Source organism: Canis lupus, chromosome 24 (genome assembly GCF_003254725.2).
Source record: "Canis lupus dingo isolate Sandy chromosome 24, ASM325472v2, whole genome shotgun sequence".
NCBI classification, from domain to species: domain Eukaryota; kingdom Metazoa; phylum Chordata; class Mammalia; order Carnivora; family Canidae; genus Canis; species Canis lupus.
This window is the reverse complement of record NC_064266.1, coordinates 16,273,765-16,295,405: the sequence shown is the minus strand read 5'-3', so window position 1 is coordinate 16,295,405 and position 21,641 is coordinate 16,273,765. Positions and strand designations below refer to the sequence as shown.

General features: G+C 41.9%; 1 protein-coding gene and 1 long non-coding RNA gene across 5 annotated transcripts in view; one reads left to right on the top strand and one right to left on the bottom strand.

The window, feature by feature from the left end:
- Positions 1-14,405, bottom strand: part of GPCPD1 (glycerophosphocholine phosphodiesterase 1) — a 66,313-nt gene extending 51,908 nt beyond the window's left edge. The window contains exon 1 of one of the 4 annotated variants that reach the window (XM_035706053.2): positions 14,005-14,405. The gene's annotated coding sequence lies outside the window, so the exon portion shown is untranslated. Of the gene's footprint in view, positions 1-2,564; positions 2,717-14,004 lie in introns of those variants that run through there. The other 3 variants (XM_025469371.3, XM_025469369.3, XM_035706055.2) reach the window with 3 other exon arrangements.
- A 2,406-nt stretch (positions 14,406-16,811) lies between these two features.
- Positions 16,812-18,781, top strand: LOC112673369 (uncharacterized). The gene is made up of 3 exons (XR_003144757.3): positions 16,812-17,051; positions 17,417-17,547; positions 18,603-18,781. It is a non-coding gene; the product is annotated as an uncharacterized LOC112673369 (long non-coding RNA).
- The last annotated feature ends 2,860 nt before the right edge of the window (positions 18,782-21,641 follow it).

Here is a 21,641-nt window from a genome sequence, read left to right as displayed (position 1 = left end):
ATTAAATGGGAAAATTACATATATCAACTTAATAAAAGAGAATTCAACTAATTATTAAAATTGACTTTCGTTCTTAAGGTTGCTTATAAAAGTGTCTGTAGTAACTTGGCTATAAACAGCTGCAGTAAATGTACTGTACCAAACTATATACATAAGCACAAAAATACCCTCCCAAAAAACCTCCCTGATGTCAACAAAGCCTCATTTTCCACTTGGATTGCCAAAAAGTCCTGTAGTCTGGTTTAATTTCCTCTCTCCCTCCTTCCACAATTTAATAACACACCAAAATAAAGCCGGGGAAGCTGCTCCTACACCAGTTTACTTGATTGTGGACAGAGGCCAAAATTCTGGTACAGGATTGGCCTGCACAATTTTGGCACCCAGCTACCACCAAAACAGTAGTGACAAAGTAAAATACTGACCTGTTGTGGAACACAAAATTTACACACCTACCAATACTTCCTCTTCTTCCAAACAAGCAAAAAAGCCATCCCTACTTGGACAGGGGATGTGTTCCAGATATATATAAGAGTAAGAAGAAAAATCTAGTCATTTTTATATACTTGAGCTGACTGTAAATGTAATTTAACCAACTCCATTTGTTTTACATATAACTTCCATTTTGTGCTTTTTGAAGATAAATATCAAGCAGTATTCTCATCTGAGATTTTGAGTAGTATCTAACAGTTTTTTGAAGACTCAAGCAATTAGTACAGCTATGACATTGTAATTTACATTCAAGAAGTATTTCAGAGTTTACACTACCTGCCAAAATAAATCCTACTCTATTTTTTTGGTCAAAGAAACTATCCCAACACATGACCTTACTGGTTTACCAGCTAGGGGAACAAAAGGGATATTTAAGCAAAACAAGGTGCAGGAACATTTAGTTTAAATTGAGATCACAGATATTTTTAGCTAAAAATGTGTTTTTCTAGCCAAAAAGACCATCTCTGTCCTTCAAATTTTCTCAAAGAGGGATGCCTGGGTGACTCAGTGGGTTAAGAGTCTGCCTTCAGCCCAGGTCATGATCCCAGGGTTCTGAGATGGGAGCCCCACATTAGGCTCCCCTCCCAGCAAAGAGTCTGCTTCTCCCTCTCCCTCTGCTCCTCCCTCCAGCTTGTGTGTGTGTGTGTATGTGCGCGCGCACTCTCGCTCAATAAATAAAATCTTTAAAAACATTGTCCCCCCCCCCCAAAAAAAAAGCTATTTCCATGTCTTACTCTTTCCTAGGTTCCAGCAGCTTTGATCCTCATAACTGGCTACAAAAAAAATATATGAAATGCCTAAGTTTTCCTGAGTTAACTTCTGTTCATCCTGTTGGAATATGATTCCACTATTCCAACCTCAGTGTACTTGAGCCAACATTTTAAACAAATGTATGCAGACACGAATGGATTTTCATAAAGAAAGCGCTTCTGGAGATTTCGCTAAGCCAGGTTTATTCCTTGTTCAACTTTCTAAACAATGCAGTAGAAGTTTTCAAATATTTCCCATTTCACTTTGTCTTGAGAGTCTTTCATGCACAGTTCATATGCCCTCCCTGGCTAGGATTACATACAAAGATCTGATTCATTAATCTGCTTTTTTCGTAGTTCTCAAATTTTACTAACTCTGCCACGGGGAGAGTTCTCTCGTGGTCCTTATTTCTCTGGACAGAACTTTCCTAAGTTTCATCCCGCCTAGAATATTGGTTCTCAAGTCCAGAAGGGACTAGGCCAAGCGCAGCTGTGCCGTTTTGCCCTATCCTGAATTATTCGTATGCAGACCACCAGGGGCTGAGAGGACTGACAGCTTGTAGTTTTACTTAAGTCACAGCCGTCAGAGATGTGGCACGAAGGGGCCGTTCCTGGGCGCGGGGCGTCTAAAGAAGGCAGCGTCGGGTCTAAACATCCTGCTTGGTTCAACCCCCTTCCACGTCGGCACCGCTTCGGCCGGCACAGCTGCCTCGGGACGAAGTCAGTCTCTGCGATCCACGGCGGAAGGCAGGGGAGGGGAAGGGCGGCCGCGAGGCCCCGCGGGGAGGCTCGCCCCAGAAGCCGCCGGGCCCGAGCACGCAACCCGGCCTCGGACGGAGTCAGCCGCCGGGACCTCTCCTCGGGAAGGCTGGGCGCTTCGGGTCTGGCGACAACCGCGTTATACAGGCACGCCTTCCACTACGCGCTCAGGCGATTCCAGAAAATAAGCGGCTCCCAAACACCACGAGCTACTCGCGCGCGGGCGGCGGGGCCGGGGGCGCCGGGGGGGCCGAGGGGGCCGCGCGCCCCACGCATCCCGGCACCTGCACGATGCTGCCCGGGACCAAGCTCCGGCAGCAGCGGAACCGTGGGCAGCAAACAATGCAAGTGGAACCGCGAACTTCCAGGCCGCGGCCGCCCCGGGGCGGGGGGGGGGGGACCGGGACGCCCGGCCCGCCCCGCGCCCCCCGCCCGCGCCCCCCGCCCGCGCCCCGCCGCGCCCCCCGCCCGGCCCGGCCGGGCCCGGCCCCGCCGCCCTGACAGCTCCGCCGCCACGTGAGCCGCCCCCGCAGCGAGCTCCGGGCCAGGCCTGGCCGCCCGCCTCACCTGCCGGGGCCGCGGGGCCGCGCGTCCGCGCCGCAGAGCCGGGGCCGCGGGCCGAGGAGCCGGGCACCCGCCGTCCGCGCCTCGCCAGCGCTCCCCCAGGCAGCCCGCGGCGGCGCCGAGCGGCAGGAAGCGGCTCCGCTCAAACCGGTTTCAGCTGCTCCAGACCAAACCGCCAGGCCACCCCGCGGGGCGGGGCCGGAGGGCGGCGGGGCGGGGCCTGACGTCACGCCGGCGCCGTCCTGGCCAATCGGCGGCCGCGCGCGGGGGGCGGGCCCGCGCGTTCCTGGAAAGGGCTTCGCGTCGGCGGCCGCGGCCGGGGGCGGGGGCGGGGCAGCCGCGGGGCATCCCCGGGGTCCCCCCGCTGCGGCTCTTCCGCGGAGCCGGGGCCGCGGGTGGGTGCAGCGCCCACCCCCGGACTGAGCTCTCAGCCGCGTCCGTTGGCCTCCAAGGCCGCCTTCGGACGACCAAACGCGGAGGCCGGAGCTGCAGTTCCGAATCAAAGTTTTTGCCGTTAAAAACGGGGAAATGAGCAGGCCTAGTGCTTTCTGGAAACTTTCTTTCGTTACCCAACAGCAAACGCATTTGGATCAGATCTTAAAGTTGAAAACGAGAGCTGAGCGCCCGGGGATGCTTGAGCGTTTGTGCCCTAGCGACATAAAGTCTTAGAAGGCGCCAGCATCACCTGCAGCTCTCACACTTGCTCTCGGGGCCTTTTCGGGCCCGCCTAGTCTAATCTGCATTTAACAATATTCCCAGGTTATTTGTATGCATATTAAAATGTAAAGGAACTTTTCCGAAAGCAAGATAGACCCTCTCTGCAAATGTACTTTCTCAATTTTTTGAAAAATCAGCCCTACCAAAAAAAAAAAAAAGGCAAAGTTTTTTTTCTCTCTTTTGAAAGTCCCAGAAACATTAATCAGCATTTGCCACTTACCTAACTTAAATTGTTACCTTTCCAGCGTCAAAGCTAACCTCTAGTTAATCTCTTATATAAAATTACATTAGCAGTATTTCATTTAAATCAAGTGAGATACCGAAAATTAAAGAACCACTTTGTGTGTGTGTGTGTGGATATTGAACAACACTTGCAGGAAGGCATAGCTCCGAGTTGCAAGTTGGATGGAATGCACCTACTAAAAAAAAAAAGCATTTGTATTAGATAAACTCTAGCCTTAGAAAGAATTTTTAGTTTTATAAATTAAAGTGCTCACAGCCACATTTGATATTTCAGCTTGGATGAGATCCCGGGGCATTTCTAACAATGTCACCCATTCAGTTACTAAATAATTATTAAGTGCATGCTTTGTGTTAGTCACAGGATGCAATGGTTTTTTGATGGTACTTATTTTAATCCCAAATTTCATAAAGATTTAAAATTTCCTTCCAATTATGTACCATTATCTGCAAAAGTCTGCAATTGTACATTTCTTAATAGCTTTGGAGTTTCATTTCTGTGTTGTTAGTCATATTTCAGTGATGGATTTTTTCCCTTCGAGTTTGCTTCCTTTAAATATTTATAATAGATCTTTATTTTCCTGTGATCATCACTTAGTCAAGCTATTATTTGGTGTTCATGGTCCAAGCTGATGTACCCAATCCATGTTCCTCCTTAATTCCTATTGAAATTATAGAAGAATTATACATATTTGAAAGATGCCATCAGTAGGTTGGAAGTTGAGGCACTTCAAGATCTAAAATAAGCCAGTAGCATTAGATGATTGGAGAACAGAGAAACTTGGAACCACATAGGGGAAGAAGGTACTCCTGGCGATGCCATTTTACAAAACCTTGCTTAGAAACTCTAATAGTGCAACATATTTAGATTACAGCATATATACCCCATTCTGATTGGGATATTGAAATAGAATATAGGCAATATTTCCTCCTGCCATTTCTGTGGAATGGTATAATTTTTCAAAAAACATGGTTAATGAGATTAATTTACTTATGATTCCCAGAAGGGCTCCATATGTATTGAATTTTACAAAATATTAACATCTTATTTGATTACATAATGAAATATGTTATCTCATTTGTCTAAAATCAACACTGTATGATCATGAATAAGGGACAGGCAGGGTTAGGTAGGAAGAGATAGGTAGGGGGCTACAGGATGAGGTTCATAAAAATCCCAAAAATGTGGAGGTGAAAGTAAACCAGAGATAAAGAAACAAACCAGACCATCCTGTCCTAGGTGTCAGGGGTTGGGTCTTGTTATAACAGCTACTTACTACCAACAAAAAATTACTGTACCCTAAAAAGGAAGTAAACTACTAAACATGTTATCACTAATCCTTACTCAATGTGCTATCAATAGAGATGTTTAAAGGGATTTAAGTTCTCTGGTTAGCCTTCAAAAAAAGACTAACCCTAAATGCCCTCAGTGGCAACCATATCAGGACCACTCTCATTCCTGAGAGCTTTTTCTGTATCCTTACTTGACAAAACCCTATTGCTTTCCTCTCCCTTGTCTTCAAGATTCATTTCTCAACTTCATGAGACAAGAACCTCGCTCTTTTGCTTCAGTCTCACTTTACACCTTACTTTTTTTTTAAGGTAGTAATGTCACCAGTTAGACCCCAAGACCTGACCTTTATTGCCTACCTGCTTGTACTCACTAACTGTACTCGCATATTTTTCCTAAAGCTCTTCTTTCTGGCTTTCCTCTTAACTCAGGCAAATTAAACCCAAAACCACTCCTCAGGTGATAGCAACTGCTTTAATAAAACCTCCCTGGCCCAGACCACCTAGACCCTTTGAGCTAAACCCCAACTTGAGCTTCTGCAGAGGGACCATGGAGTGACCTCTGGAATGACCTACCATTGCCTTTACCCCATTATAATATTAAAATCCCTGCCAAGGAGGAGCCTCAGCCTCATTTACATAACATGCAACATATTAACATGTTTCCTTAAGGCAGATGCCCTACCTTATGTTTGCCCTTACAAGCTGACAAGACTTCCCTATCTAAATATTCATCCTAACCCTGAACAAGAGGTACACATTCAACCATTCTCAGGTAGTCATCGTTTTAGAAGCTAATCTCTGGGGGATCCCTGGGTGGCTCAGCGGTTTAGCGCCTGCCTTTGGCCCAGGGCTTGATCCTGGAGTCCCTGGATCGAGTCCCTGGATCAAGTCCCACATCAGGCTCCTGCAGGGAGCCTGCTTCTCCCTCTGCCTGTGTCTCTGCCTCTCTCTCTGTCTCTCATGAATAAATAAATAAAATCTTTAAAAAAAAGAAAAAAGAGGTAGATGAAGCCTGTGGCAAAATCTTTACAGTCCCTGGATCGAGAGTCTCTGGATGGAGAGTCCCAGAATCAAGTCCCACATCGGTCTCCTTGCATGGAGCCTACTTCTCCCTCTGCCTGTGTCTCTGCCTCTCTCTCTCTCTCTCTTTCTGTCTCTTGTGAATAAATAAATAAAATCTTAAAAAAAAAAAGAAGCTATTCTCTGTGATCTGTTTATTTGCTGCAAATAAAGGTTTTTTTTTCTTTGTGCAAAAACTCACTTGGTATAGTTTCTGCAACTCACCAAGGAGCTAATTGACATTGGCTTGGTTACAGTAATGATATTGATGGAAAAGCTCTAGATTTAGGGGCCAAACCTAGACTTGAATCCTACCCCTCACCATTTTAAGTATAAACCATTGAGTATAAATGACCATTTTTTATAACTGGGGACATCGTCAATATGATTTTGACTAAAGTAACTTTTCATCCATAGATTAGTCATTTGTGGGCTTCATTGTGGGCCATTAACCAGGCCCTTATAGACGTTAGCTCAAATTTTCTTTTTTTTTTTTTAATTTTTATTTATGATAGTCACACATAGAGAGAGAGAGAGAAGCAGAGACATAGGCAGAGGGAGAAGCAGGTTCCATGCTCCGGGAGCCCGACGTGGGATTTGATCCCGGGTCTCCAGGATCGCGCCCTGGACCAAAGGCAGGCACTAAACCACTGCGCCACCCAGGGATCCCAAATTTTCATATTTAAAGTAGTAGGATACCAATTGTAAATGACCGATACATTGGTAAAACTGATTATCATGTAACAGTTTCTACAGACAAATTGTCACATATAAAGTAAACATAATTACAACTCTGGAAGGTATCTCTCTTATGAATTCTAGGAATCAAGACATTGTAAAACTAAGGAGCGCAATTTATATAAGAAAGTGCTGTACTGAGCCATTTTGTTTTTAGCCTCTTCTGCTTATCATTTTTTTGTCTCTCCAGATGCCTCTCAGTCTGGTGCATTCTGCATTAAAATGGATTCCCCGAGGGAATTCCCTTTACTGCTCAAATTGTTCAACAGTTGACCGGCTATCATTTTATCATTTTAGTAAAAATATTGATGACTGTCTGCAGAATGAGCTGTTGTTTTCTGGGCATATCCTTAGTCTTGAACAAAAGGACTCTAACAGCACTACTACCACACAGCAGCCTCAAAATCCCAGCTGCTCACTCCAGGCTGGCAGCTCGCCAATGAGCTCGGGTTGAAGTCAGGAAGGCAGAGGTTCTTGGCAATAGTGGTGCATTTATTAGGTGAATGATTTAGATGGGGGAGATTAGAAGCAATGATTCTTCTCTTTGCTGTACTCCTGACTTGCTGGTTTACATCACACCATTGTTATTTTTCCTATAAAACGAAAATGAGAGAACTAATGCTTGCTTTTATCTATTATATCTTACTTTGTCTTCCTATAATCAGGCTCTCAAGGGCAAGGATTATGTTTTATTGATCTTCACATCCCAGCACAGTGTTTGGCACAGAGCAGATACAAATATGCTAACAGAAATCACTGGAAATTTCAGGAGAAAGTATTAAGTAAGTTAGTCATTTCTATATGTCAACATTAAATATTAAGCAATGCTGTGAATACCAATTGGAGAAGCAGGGATTCAGCTGCTATGGGTTCCATGGTATGGCCTCCCCTTGCGCTTATCTCACTTGGTCTTACAGGAATACTGCTCTGATTGTCAACACTGACATTGTGTTAGATGACATTCTGACCCAGAGAAATGGACATATGGTTCACACGGTGTGGTTGTTGTTTTAAGTTTAATTTTGAATGCACACCCTAACCCAACACAGACCCCACCACTCCCTGTTACTCATCCATTGTCCTAATCATACATTTCACATGTCCTTTCTGCACCAGATAGGCCTCTGAGTTTGGATTCGAAGGCAACAGAACAAACTAATTATCCTAGTCCAGCTATGCTAAAGAGAACCTTGTCTTCTTTTTTTTTTTTTTTCTTTCTTTTTTGGTTTTGTTTTGTTTTTAGATTTTATTTATTTATTCATGAGAGACACAGAGAGAGAGGCGAGCAGAGGCATAGGCAGAGGGAGAAGAAGCAGGCTCCATGCAGGGAGCCCAATATGGGACTCGATCAAGGGACTCCAGGATCATGTGCTGAGCTGAAGGTAGACACTTAACCACTGAGCCACTCAGGCATCCCCCTTGTCTTCTTTTCATGAAAATAAGTGTATGCTATAGCTATGTTCCTTATTGCATATTCCTCCTAAAAAATTAATTGTAATTCCCAACCCAAGGGGCATGGAGAGAGGGTGAAAATCATCCAAACCACTTGGGATTCAGCCACCTTACCATGCAATAAATTAATACTATACATAAAAAGCTAAACCATCAAAAATTAAAATAATCAAAATATTTTCCTAAAGGAAAGGAGGAAAACACCAAGGACCCATGAAAGTGATGGCAGTTAGAATTTGGGGCTTCCCCCCCCCCCCCCCAAATATAACTAACTACTAGGCTGGGATTTTAAAAATCTGAAAAAGTAGCCTTCCATTACTTAATACAGACATCATATCTATGATTCATGGTTAGAAAACTAAATTCTAGTGTATATAGTCAGCCAAAGTCCATCAGAAATGAGAATTGTCTCCCATATGATTTTATTGCCCAGCTAACATCAGAAATGAGCACTGATAAATTCAACTATTTGGTTTAGAGATGTTTATTTTACTGAGTCTAGGGAGACAAATTCCAAATAGGGAGTTTATTACAGAAAAGCTCTGTAGGAAAATGGCCTCAGAGCCTGAGAAAACTTATCATTAAAATCAGTGGTTATTTCCCTAGGTATCAGATCACAGTCCAGAGAAGCCACTGCCAACTCATCAATTCATGATTCAAATCATAGAATTATGGCCAAAGCAGGCACCCACTGTGTAAGGCAAACAGCCCAAAGTTGTTTTGTAGATAAAAACTCATCTGGGAAATTTTAAGATATTCAGAGACTTAAGAATCCTGTAATGATCAAAAACCTCTTTTTATCCTCAAAATAGTACTGATGTCACTGTGTGCCAAACTCAGCCAAACCAAGATTCCCTCCAGGCTACCTATTCACCTCTATTTAAATGTTGGCATATGTTGTCTGTGTTCTATAGGCCAAGTTTGTGAAATAATTTTTATTATTATGAGTCTATGGTTTTAGAAGTCTTTCCCCTTGCTTGCTTCAAGCAATTCTCCAGTTATATGACCTAAATGCAAGATGATGATGATGATGATGATGATGATGGTAAGGAGGAGGAGGAAGGAAAAAGGGGGAAAGAGGACAAGGAGAGGAAGAAGAATTCTTAGAAGAAAATGACTAAGAAGAAGAGAGTAGGTAAGAGATTTACTCTCCATAACCTGCTTCTCTGAATTAGATTTCACCACTTTACCCAATTTATCCCTCCTCTTTTTAGTATCCCGATGGCTCTCTAGCATTAGATAATTATTCTTTAGCTAGCTCCTACCTACCTCGAGATTTATTTCTGACCGAAGCCACCTCTTTTCCTTCCCAGTCATTCTAAAGGATTCAGGGCCTCCTCAATCTCTTTGGCATTCAAGGTATGGTTCTTGAACCAGCAGCACTGACCTTCCCTGAGCACTTGTTAAGAAATGCTGAATCTCAGGCCTTACCATAGACCTGCTGATTCAAAACCTGCATTTTAACAGGAACTCTGGGGATTCATATGAACACAAAGTTTGAAAAGATCTCTTAGAAGACCCTTCTTCACTGGCCACCCACCAACCCACCCACTTGAACCAATGTAAAATTAGCTCCAGGGAGCAATCAAGTGATCTGCAACTCATCCTGGAAGCATTTTCTTATAAACACCCTCCTTTCTTCTTAGTTATTCCTTTGTGAGTGTGACGAAAATTGATGTGGATAAATTTGCATAAGCAAATGTCCCTCACATCTGGATTGAACTTTATGGAAGGTGTTGGTTTCTGGTTTTCAATTTCCTCTGCCCTTCCGCATAAGACTGTAAACTCCTTGAAGTCAGGAACCTTATCTTATTTCTATTTTGAAGTCTCAGTGCCTAAAATAATGCCTATGGATGGCCTTGATGAATTCTTTTGCCTGAGGAAATAAAGGATTGACTTTTAAAACCCACCTTATGGATCCCTGGGTGGCGCAGCGGTTTGGCGCCTGCCTTTGGCCCAGGGCACGATCCTGGAGACGTGGGATCGAATCCCACATCAGGCTCCTGGTGCATGGAGCCTGCTTCTCTCTCTGCCTGTGGTGTCTCTGCCTCTCTCTCTCTGTGACTATCATAAATAAATAAAAAACTAAAAAAAAATCCATATTTAAAAAATAAATAAATAAATAAAACCCACCTTATCTTGTAATTAGACTCAGCCACTTAAAGGATCATCTAATCTTTAGTAGAGTTTAAAAGGATTTTAGAATCACAAATCTTGAATCTCACGGACTATTTAAATTGCCACAGGGTTGAGCGCTAAACTATTCTCCATCCTGTTTCCAGTACAAGAGATGCCTCGAGCCAAAATGAAGGGATCTACCGCCTTACTATGCCACCCTATTGCCACCACAGGCTTACACTGTGTGCAGTGCTTTGGTCTTTGAAGTTTGAAAGCAAGCACGAGTCTCTTCCTCCTGGATCCCAGGATAGGGTGGTCCAAAGACCTTTCCTAGCAACCGTTGGAGCAATCAGTTGCATCCTGTCTCTAGTTCTCTGGCCTTCAACCACCTCAGTTTCCTAGAATCCTCCTTTTTTTTTTTTTTTTAGATTTTATTTATTTATTTATTTATTTATTTATTTATTTATTTATGTGAGACACAGAGAGCAGCAGAGAGACATAGGCAGAGGGAGAAGCAGGCTCCATGTGGGAGCCCAATGTGGGACTCAATCCCAGGACCCTTGGATTATGCCAGAGCTGAAGGCAGACACTTAACCACTGAGCCACCCAGGTGCCCCTTCAAGAATCCTTTTTTAGAAGGAAATCGTAGAAACTTAATCTGTTTCTGTGTTAAGGGTTTGTAGCACCCATTATTGGAAGGAAGGGGGGAAATGGGTGCTCTGGCACATTAGTCTTTATTGAATTAATCGATAACACTTTTTTTGAGAATGTTTGGATCACAACTATGAAAAACTTAAGTGTGCATAGCTTTAAACCCAAAAAATGTAGTTCTAGAAATGTATATTTACAGAAATACTAATATAGGTACGTAAAGATATACCAAGAACATTCATGTAGCATAGTTGAAATTGTCTAAAATACTCCCCACCCCCACACACACAAAAAACTAGAAACAAAAAACAAAAGCAAAAAGTAAAGCAATGTAAATACCCCTCAATGGGAAGTGTGGCAATGGATAAGTAGTAATTCTCATTTATTTATACATGAAATACACAGTCACGGAATGAATGTGATAACTCCTTATGTACCCATTTGGAAAGATTTTCAGTCTATTTTTAAGTTAAAAAAAAAGCAAGTGGTAGAGTGTATGATATGATCCCATTTTTAAAAAAGTGTATATTGATATATGCGTATATTTATAGCAATAGATATTGCTATATCTTTTTTTGGTGCAAAAAAGTGCTTTTATTATAGCACAAGGACTGGGCCTATGGGCAGAAAGAGCTGCACTTTTGCTGTGTGAAGCTGGTGATTATATACCTAGTGCTCAAGGAGATGGGATGTACAGGGAACTATAATACTTTTTAAAAGGCTGAAGAAATGCACAAAAAGGTAGTGGGGCTATGTGATATTGTTGCTTTTTTGCATTTTTTTCAGTTTTTCAAATATTCGATGTGAATGTGTTAATTTTTTATTGTGCCTGAGAACAAAAGGAAAGATTTCTCATATACAAGCACTCTAAACTACAATAAATTACAAGCCCATCTTTTTTTTTTTCTTTTAAGATTTTATTTATTTATTTGAGAGAGAGAGAGAGAGTAAGCACATGAGCAGCTGGTGGGGGGAGGGGAGGGATAAGGGAGTAGAGGGAGAAGGAGAGAGAATTCCAAGCAAACTCCACACTGAGCATGGAGCCCAATGCAGGACTCGATCTCAAGACTCTTGAGATCATGACCTGAGTGGAAATCAAGAGTTGGATGTTTAACCGACTGAGCCACCCAGGTGCCCTACAATTCTAAATACTGAATTATGGTAACAAAGGAAACAAAAATAAAACAAGAAAATGTAAAATTTGGGAAACAAAAGTATCACTTCTTGTTTCTACCGAAAATCCTCATTCAAATAAGGTGGAGCAATGCCATCTACCAAAAATAGCATATGCTTGGCAAGCAAACCACAGCTCCTCCTCCTCTGTTCATGGTAAGTATGATGCACACACAACCCTGCTGTACTCCTCAGAGGAGAGGCCCTGCTGTCCTTTGCAGTATAGCGTACAGTGTAGGGAACGCTTACCAATCACTGGGCTTTGGAAGAAACACATCATCTTTCCCTAACTATGAATTTGTCTGACTCTGTTCTCTCCCCATCTCTCTTGCAACATTCAAGGGGCTTATAGTTTACAGCCACCAAGTGTGCCCCTGGGGTCCTGACCCTGGGACTTGGCTGCATCTCCTTTCTTAGGATTCCCACTCCAGAGAGATAGCACACTCAAGTGACAATGACATTATTATTCCTGCCCTAATTTATTTTAAAAAGTAATTTGCATACATCGGTATGCAACCTAAGCTCCCATCCCATCATGATCCAAACAGAATTGCACTCAACAATTGCTCAAGTGCTTCATCACTGAAAAAGCATTTCATATGCTCAGCCTGCCCTTCCTAAGTCAAATTAAGCCAGAACCAGAATTCTGCACCAACATTGTTAGCGGTTAGTATTTTAAATTTTCTTCTTTTTTGCCAATTGGTACTTTTGAAAGATCCACAATGAATATTTATTGCATACGAAACAGGGAAGAACTGCAGACCAGGCAATGTGCTAAGAATTTTACATGCATTATTTTATCAAGTCCTCCCAACCATCTTTGAGATTCTCTATGAACCCACTTTGCAGCAAAGGAAACAAAGGCCGTTGAGTTGAAATAACTTGCTGAGTTCAGCTCCACTACCTGACCTTATACAAACTCCTTATTCTTTAAGGCTCTCAATTTTATGGACCTCATCAGGTGTAAAGATTAAAACAGAATGTCAATTGTGAAGATGTTCTTATGTGAAACACCTGGTATAAAGAAAACATCTTTTTTTTTAAGTTCTCTACAGATGTCAAGTATAACTATTAAAAAATAATAATATAAAAAAATAATAAAATAAAATAATAATAAAATAATAAAAATAAATAAATAAATAAATAAATAAATAAATAAATAAATAAATAAACTCCTAGATATTAGTGGTCAGTAGCTAGCTCGTGAGTGGGTTGTGCACACCTCTTCCCAACTTCAAGTTCATTGTCTTTAGGTTGGTGACTTGATATAAGCCATGGTGGGAGTCAGAAACCAGCAAGCACTGCAAATCAGAGCCTTTCCCACTGGAGAGTTGGTTGTTGGATATTTACCAGCACACCACACTCCTAGATTGAAAGATAATGGATTTACTGGTTTGGCTCAAATTCGGGTTTTATTTATTTATTTGGAGGGAATGATTCATCACTTGGCTCTGCATGTCATGAGGTCTATTTTCCCAGTGTAATGTGAAGGAATCTCAAGAATGGGAAAAAAGCCCCAGAAAAAGATTTTTCCTATTTCAGCTATTTCAATCTGATTAGAGAAACAATACACCGCATACAATATCTTTGGGTGTTGATGTGGGCTTTTTTTTTTTTCCTTTTTGAATCTCTATCCTGCTTGTTGCTGCCATAAAGGGCCCAGATTAATATATTTTATGAATAGCCCATTTTGTTTGGCATCCTTGTGCCTTGGAATAAATAGCAAGTTCATTAATCAGACCATGTTTCTTCTCTCATGGAACCATATCTTGCAAGAATGCCTGGCATGGAGAAATTAAGATATTTTATCAAAATAAGACAGTATTTGTCAATACTATTTTAGTGATTGACATCCAACCCTGGAAAGCTTTCCTTTCTTCCATGATAAAATATTGAGAGCTTCTCATTATGGCTGCAGAAATGGGAAACTTGAGGTTCATTGTCCCCCTTTTGAAAGCCAAGTTGCAAGCCAATAAAGATTCAAGGTAAGAGTCCTGCTTACCTGTCTGTGTCTTCAAATCACTGGCTTTTCTGCAGTAGGTCCTAAACTGCCAGCTTCCCTCTATTAGACGTAACTCATAGATCCTCAGGCTGGGAAGCAAACAAAGCTGGACCAGGGTTAGACACCCCAGCAGCTTCTCTCAGCAACTTTAGCTGGGATATTGTAATCGTTTCCTTGGACTCCTGTAACAAAGCACTACAAAGTCAGAAATTTATTCTGTTACAGTTCTAAAAGCTGGAAGAGCAAAATCAAGGTGCCAGCAGAATCATACTGTCTCTGAAGACACTGGGAGAATCTGTCCCATGATTTTCTCTTCGCTTCTGGTGTTGCCAGCAATCCTCAACATTCCTTGACTTGTAGATGGATCACTCCAGTCTCTGCCTCCATCCTCACATAGCATTCTCCCTCTGGGTGTGTCTGTTTCGGTGTTCCTTTTTCCCTTTTTTCTGAGGATTCCGGTCATATTGGATTCATGCCAACTTCATGATCTCATTCTAACTTGATTATATCTGCAAAGACCCTTATTTCCAAGTAAGGTCACATTCACGGATATGGGAGTTGGACTCGAACTATCTTTTTTGGGACACAGTTCATCCCATAACAGCCACTGAGAAGGAAGTCCTTGGGGAGTGCTATATATTTAGGCCAGGAGGTTGTAAATAATCAGGGCAAGTCTAAGATGAGTCAACAGGGGAAGGCAGTAGGAAGAGGAAGAAACAAGCAGAAGAGATGTACAGAGGGAAGCAGAAAGAACAGTCTCTGAAAGATGGACAGTGTGATCTCCATTGCATCCCTGCCATGAAAACATTCATTTTCTTCTTTATTTTTGCTTACCTCAGAGACTGCCTCTTTGTATACTATGAAACATTAGAACTCTGCCCAGAAGAGTGATTTCCCCAAAGTCAACGTGGACGAGTAATGATTCCTTAGAGATATGTTCACAAGCCAGAAGAGAAATGAGAAATACAATGAAATGTCATAAATTCTCCATGAAGCCAAATTTATCACATAAAAGATACCCCGTAATAAATACTATTTTTTCTACTTTTTAAAGATTAAAATAACCATGAAAATTGAAATGACAGTAGTCTGTTTTGTTTTAGAATTTTTTTTTCTGTCTTATACCAATGGTAGATTGTAACTACCATTTAGTACTGTGGAAACTAAGGCATAGAGAGATCAAGTACACAAGACTAGTAAACGGCACTTTTAAAACATGTTTATATATATTTTATATGTTTTTATATATATTTTGTATGTTTTATCTGTTCTATTTGGCAATCTTAAAAGTTGGCAATCCTATGTCTAGATCCAGAATTTTTAAAAAATCGAGTTTTTGGATTAAAATTTCTAAAAGTCTGCTAACTACTGACCTATGCCAAAACTCACAAATTTCACATGCATGACACTTACGAACCCTTCTGAGTAAGAGATTCAATTCCTTTCTTTAATGAATTCCACATCTGTTTCTTTTCCCCCAAATATCTCCTTAGAAATAAATTCTCACCAGGCTGAGAGTTCCATCAGGCCTCCCTTGCAGCAACTACAGGGCTCACAGCAATTCTTCGTTGCTTGGGGATCCCTGGGTGGCGCAGCGGTTTGGCACCTGCCTTTGGCCCAGGGCGCGATCCTGGAGACCCGGGATCGAATCCCACGTCGGGCTCCCGGTGCATGGAGCCTGCTTCTCCCTCTGCCTATGTCTCTGCCTCTCTCTCTCTCTCTCTCTCTGTGACTATCATAAATAAAAAAAAAAAAAAGAAAATTCTTCATTGCTTGGAAACTGCAGTCTATAAGGGTAGATACTTGGCAGCAGCTTTACGCTAAGAGGCTCAAACTCCCTCACTGTAGCTAATGGGTCTAGAAGTGAGCAGCAGTATCAGCTTGGAAAAATCAGATTTTTCTCTCCTGTCGTTTTAGTTTGCATTTCTCCAAAAGGAAACTCTAATATCTAAGACTAAGATATGTATGCAAGTAATTTATTTGCCTGGTGACTTCAGAAAGTATTAGGAAGGAGTGAGGAAGGAGACAAGGAACAGAAAAGAGCCAATAAAGAATGTGTTGAATCCATGGTATGATGGTAAATGTTTAATAACTGGCTCTCCAGGAAAAAAAAATCTAATTTGCAGCATTTGCCAATTTCCGTGGAATCAATATTCCCACCATGGCCATTTTTCAACTACTAACATATATCACTGAATGCTGAACTGGGATGAAATGCACAATTGCACACCATTATACAGCCTTTCCACCATACAAATACAACAAGTGTAACTAGCCTCAAGAGCAATTAGGAAGTGAGTTTGAATAGTACTACTTAAAAATTTTTTTAAAATTATTTTTATTTTTAAGATTTTATTTATTCACTTGAGAGAGAGACAGAGAACACAAATGAGGGGAGGGGCAGAGGGAGAGGGAAAAGCAGACTCCTTGCTGAGCCAGGAGCCAAGGCAGGGCTCCATCCCAGGACCCTGAGATCATGACCTGAACCAAAGGCTTAACCAACTGAGGTACCCAGGAGTCCCTTACCTTTGTGTCTAATATAATTTATTTTATTTTTATTTTTTTAAAGATTTTATTTATTTACTCATGAGAGAGGCAGAGACAGAGGCAGAGAGAGAAGCAGGCTCCATGCAGGGAGCCCGATGTGGGATTCAATCCTGGTACTGTGGGATCACAACCTGAGCCAAAGGCAGATGATCAACTGCTGAGCTACCCAGGCGTCCCAATATAATTTATTTTAATAATGACTGTGACCTAGCACAATTTCTGAAAATTTAACAATTGGCTCTTGTGAGCCAGTACATGACTCCAGCATGTTACATAAGGAGTGACCACTGTGTGCAGCTGGGGCTCAATCCTCCTGAGATGCGCAAGAGGCCATGTAGAACCCCACACTGTCCTGCTGAGGTGTGAGGAGGCTGAGGCATGTACCCACCAAGTTCATCTCTTATTTTACAAGGACTACTTCTGGGGGCATGAACTTTGTATATCTGCTGGCTTACCTTGCTTGAGACAGTGGTCAGAGAACAACTCTGGACAAAGAGAAGGTATGGAAGGGTGTAATTATATAGGGGAATGGTGCACAGGTGATCATTGAGGCAGGCAGAGGCCATGGTTGGGGCACCAACAGAAACTACTTCACTGGGAACTGGGAATTTTGAACTCAGAGACCAGAGTGGGGAGCACTTGTGCTGCATCTTTTTTTTTTTTAATTAAAAAAAATTATTGAAGTATAGTTGACATACAGCATTATATTAGTTACAGGTGTACAATATATTGATCTGACAGTTCTATATGTTACTGCTCACCATAAGTGTAGTCACTGTCACTGTACAACATTATTACAGTATTATTGACTATGCTGTACTTTTCATCTCTGTGACTTTGTGCTATGTCTTCTTAACTCTAACAGGAAGAGTCATGTGCTCCTACAGCTCCAGAGTTGCCCTGGTTCTTGCATCTTGAGGCTTTGTTTGCAGCTATTGCCAGCTCCTTGAGTCTCTAGCCCTACCCCATGGCAGTGCCTCTCACTTTAACACGCAGGTAAATCACCTGGATATCTTGTTAAATTGCAGACTACCGTTTTATGGTCCCAAGGTAGGGCTTGAGAATCTGTAGTTCTTTCTTTCTTTATTTTTTTTTAAAGATTTTATTTATTTATTCATGAGAGACAGAGAGAGAGAGGCAGAGACACAGGCAGAGGGGGGAGAAGCAGGCTCCATGCAGGAAGCCCGATGTGGGACTCGATCCCTGAACTCCATGATCACGCCCTGAGCCAAAGGCAGACGCTCAACCACTGAGCCACCCAGGCGTCCCTGTAGTTTTTTTTTTTAAAATGTTTTTAAAAGTAGGCTCCACACTCAATGTGGGGCTTGAGCTCACAACACTGAGATTAAGAGTTGCATGCTTCACTGATTGAGCCAGCCAGGTGCCCCGAGATTCCACAGTTCTGACAAGCTGCCAGGTGATGCTCATGCGATTGGTCAAGGGATCACACTTCTGAGAAGGGAGGCTCTAGTATATTCCAATTAGTATATTTCTATATATTCCCTTTCTTACAAGGTAAGGAGAATCCGTTTTCTGTTATTAGCAGCCCAAAGAATATTAATTAATACCTACTGTTTCTGATCAATCTTCACATTCCCTTCCCCAAGACACCTCCTAAGAGGCCAGTGCTGGGCCATGGCCCTGCTGAATCATGTCTGTTGAGAGTTTGGTCCCATGCATTTTTTGCATTTCCCAAGTCCATGATGATACCTAACAGGCAGACTATTTCCACTACTGCATAGAACATTTTAGCTTTTCCACCCAAGGTATGGAAAATATTTTAGCCTACAGGGGAAGGAGTATTGGGATGGAGAATCTTAAATTTTTATACCAAGTCCTTGGTCTCCATCCTGTTAAAACATTTCTTGTATGAGCTTGCTAAAATTCACTAATTGTAGTTTAGAAAAAAAAAAAAAAACCACAGACAGAAAAGCATAATAACCTGTGGAGTATTCAAGCCTAAAATGTGTAATCTGAATCTTATGATGAAAAAGTCATTATTGGTTTATACTGTTCCAGAATGTCATTTCATCTTTCTTTGTCTTTGGCAGACCAAGAAAAGCTGAGGAAATGTTCCAAACTAAAGGAAATTGTAGAGATACAACTATCAAATGTAACATGTGCTCCTGGGCTGGATCCTGCTCCAGAAAAAAATTCCTATACAGGACATTTGGGGTTGGGGACAATTAATAAAACTGGAATATGGACTGTAGATTAGGTAATAGTATTCTACCAATGTTAAATTTCTGTGATTTCATAAGATAATATTCTTGTTTTTAGGAAATGTATGCTAAAGTATTAGGAGTAGAGAAACAGAATAGAATGGTGGTTACCAGGGGCTAGGGGATGTGGGAAATGGGGAGGTATTAGTCAAAGGGAATAAACTTCCAGTTATAAGATCGAATGTACATGGGGACCTAATGTGCAGCAGGGTGAATCAAACTAACAGTACTGTATTGTGTATTTGAAAGTGGCTAAGAGAGTAGATCCTACCATAGAAATGACAATTATGTTGGGACACCTGGGTGACTCAGTAATTGAGCATCTGCCTTCAGCTCAGGTCTTGATCCTGGGGTCCTGGGATCAAGTACTGAATCAGGCTCCCCACAGGCAGCCTGCTTCTCCTTCTGCCTATGTCTCTGCTTCTGTATCTCTCATGAATAAATAAATAAATCTTAAAAAAAAAAGAAATGGTAATTATGTGATGAGATGGTGGTGTTATAGCTAATGCCATGGTGACTGGTGACAATCATTTTGCAATATAGATGTGTATCAAATCAACAAGTTGTACACCTTACATATACAAAAGGTTATATGTCAGTTATCTCATACAGCTGGAAGAAAAACCCCACATGTACTTAAACCCAAAAGGTGGTTGCCCATGTCAGTTCTCCCCACAGACATGTAAAACAAAATTACATATAAAAAATGATTGGAAAGATAGCTTAAATGTGGCTATATGTTCTCAAGGATGATGGAGTTTTTAAGCAGGGATAGAAGAAAAACCCTAATGAACTCTTAAGAGTGGAATTCATGAATAAGGCAAGCTTTTTATTTTTTTTAATTTTTTAAAAATTTTTATTTATTTATGATAGGCACAGAGAGAGAAAGAGAGGCAGAGACACAGGCAGAGGGAGAAGCAGGCTCCATGCACCGGGAGCCCGATGTGGGATTCAATCCCGGGTCTCCAGGATTGCGCCCTGAGCCAAAGGCAGGCGCCAAACCGCTGTGCCACCCAGGGATCCCCGGCAAGCTTTTTAATATCACAAACTTTGAATTTCTTTTATCTTGTTAGGCAATCAATATAAATAATCTCCAAAAAAATTATAAAACTCAAATCACAAGTTTGAGAAAATATGATATGATCCTCACCAACCCAACAGTAAAAAGAAGAGGAGGGGGGAGGTGGGCGTAAGGGAGAATAGATACAGCCTACTGAGGTAATAATTCATGTGTGTTGTGTATGCATGTACAAAGAGAAAGAGAGAAAGCATAGCAAATGTTGTAAAATGGTAAAAAGGGTGAATCTGGGGGCACCTGGCTGGCTCAGTTGGTAGAGTATATGACTCTTAATCTTGGGATTGTAAATTCAAGCCCCATGTTCAGGAGGGGGTGTAGAGCTTACCTTTAAAAAAAAAGGGAATCTGGATAAAGGATATATAAAAGTTCATTGCATTATTTTTGCAATTTTCTTTAAGTTTGAAATTATTTCAAAATAAAATAGTAACGAAAGAAAGTAAGGGCAGAGTCCTGATGCTTTGCCTCCTGTTCAGTAAATGTAGCAAGTTATGAGAACTCAGTGACTGACCTCAGGCTAGCAGAGGAGGGAGGCCATCCACACCTTCCCACATCCACCTGTATCTCCCCTCCTGGCTCTGCTCCAACTCAGCAGAGAAAAGGATCACCACCAACTTTCTGTGCCCCACTTTCAGCTACTTTACAGATTTATGCTCTGTGTGGGCGGAGTCATTTGGCTTTGCAAATATACATAAAAATGTATGAGTTGGAAGTCTCTGTTTTCCTTGCATATGTTCTATAGATGAGAGAGAGGAGAAAAAGTAGAGGAAGAAAACTGAGAGGAAAAGAGAGAGAGAGAGAGAGAGAGAGAGAGAGACTAAGAACCAGAAGGAAGAGAAAGAGAACAGAAGAGAAATGGGTAGAAGGAAGAGGGAGAGAGGTGTCCTGGGTCTTTTGGATAATTCGTGGAAATTAAATACAATAATGGGGTACCCTAGAATCTAGAACCTAGATCAGGGACTCTCAAATGCGAATTGAATCGCCAAGGATCTTGATAAAGTGCAGATTCTGATACAGTAGCTCTGGGGCCTGAAATTCTGAATTTCGAACAAACTAAGGGGGAAGGTGGATGCTGATGCTACCAATCTTTTTGAGTAAGCAAGTGCTCTTTGAGTTGTAAGGCTTTGAATAGCAAGGCTCACCGCAGTCTAGCCAGGGTGGACTAAAACCCAAGGAATATGTCATTTTGTAGGCTTTCAGTGTCTGTGATTCATCTCTTGTTCTTGGATTAGATCATGTATTTTCAGGAGCTCTAGATGGTGAAACACCAACTAGACTTCGAGGTGGTGCCAATAGGAGTCATCAAAAAATGACATGGACACCTAAAATCATAGGGTTGTCTCTTAAATAAATTGCTTCCCCTATAGAGGGGCAATTTTAGGCAACAAGCCTGAGCAACGGAGACCTAGGTGAGATAGAAGGGCCCACAGTGACCCACGGACTGAATGTAACAGGCCCATAAGGCGACCCACCTCAAAACATCCTCACCACTGCCTCCTAGCAGATCTCTCCTTTGCTGTCCAGACACCCCACACACACTCCCCCACGCCCCCCCCCCAGCCTTGCAGTGTATTCAGTAAACCTCTATCTTATCTCCTTTGCTCTGTTTTGGGTGAATTCTTTCATTGCCGCACCGCCGGCCTCCACCCCCCCCCCCCACCGGCAGAGGCCAGCTGATAATCCACCCCCTACCCGTGTGTGGTTGCTTTTCATAATGACTCAGGAAAGCAAACCAAAAGCGGGAAACTATTTGCATAGAAGGTAAATAACAAACACCAACACTATATTCAACA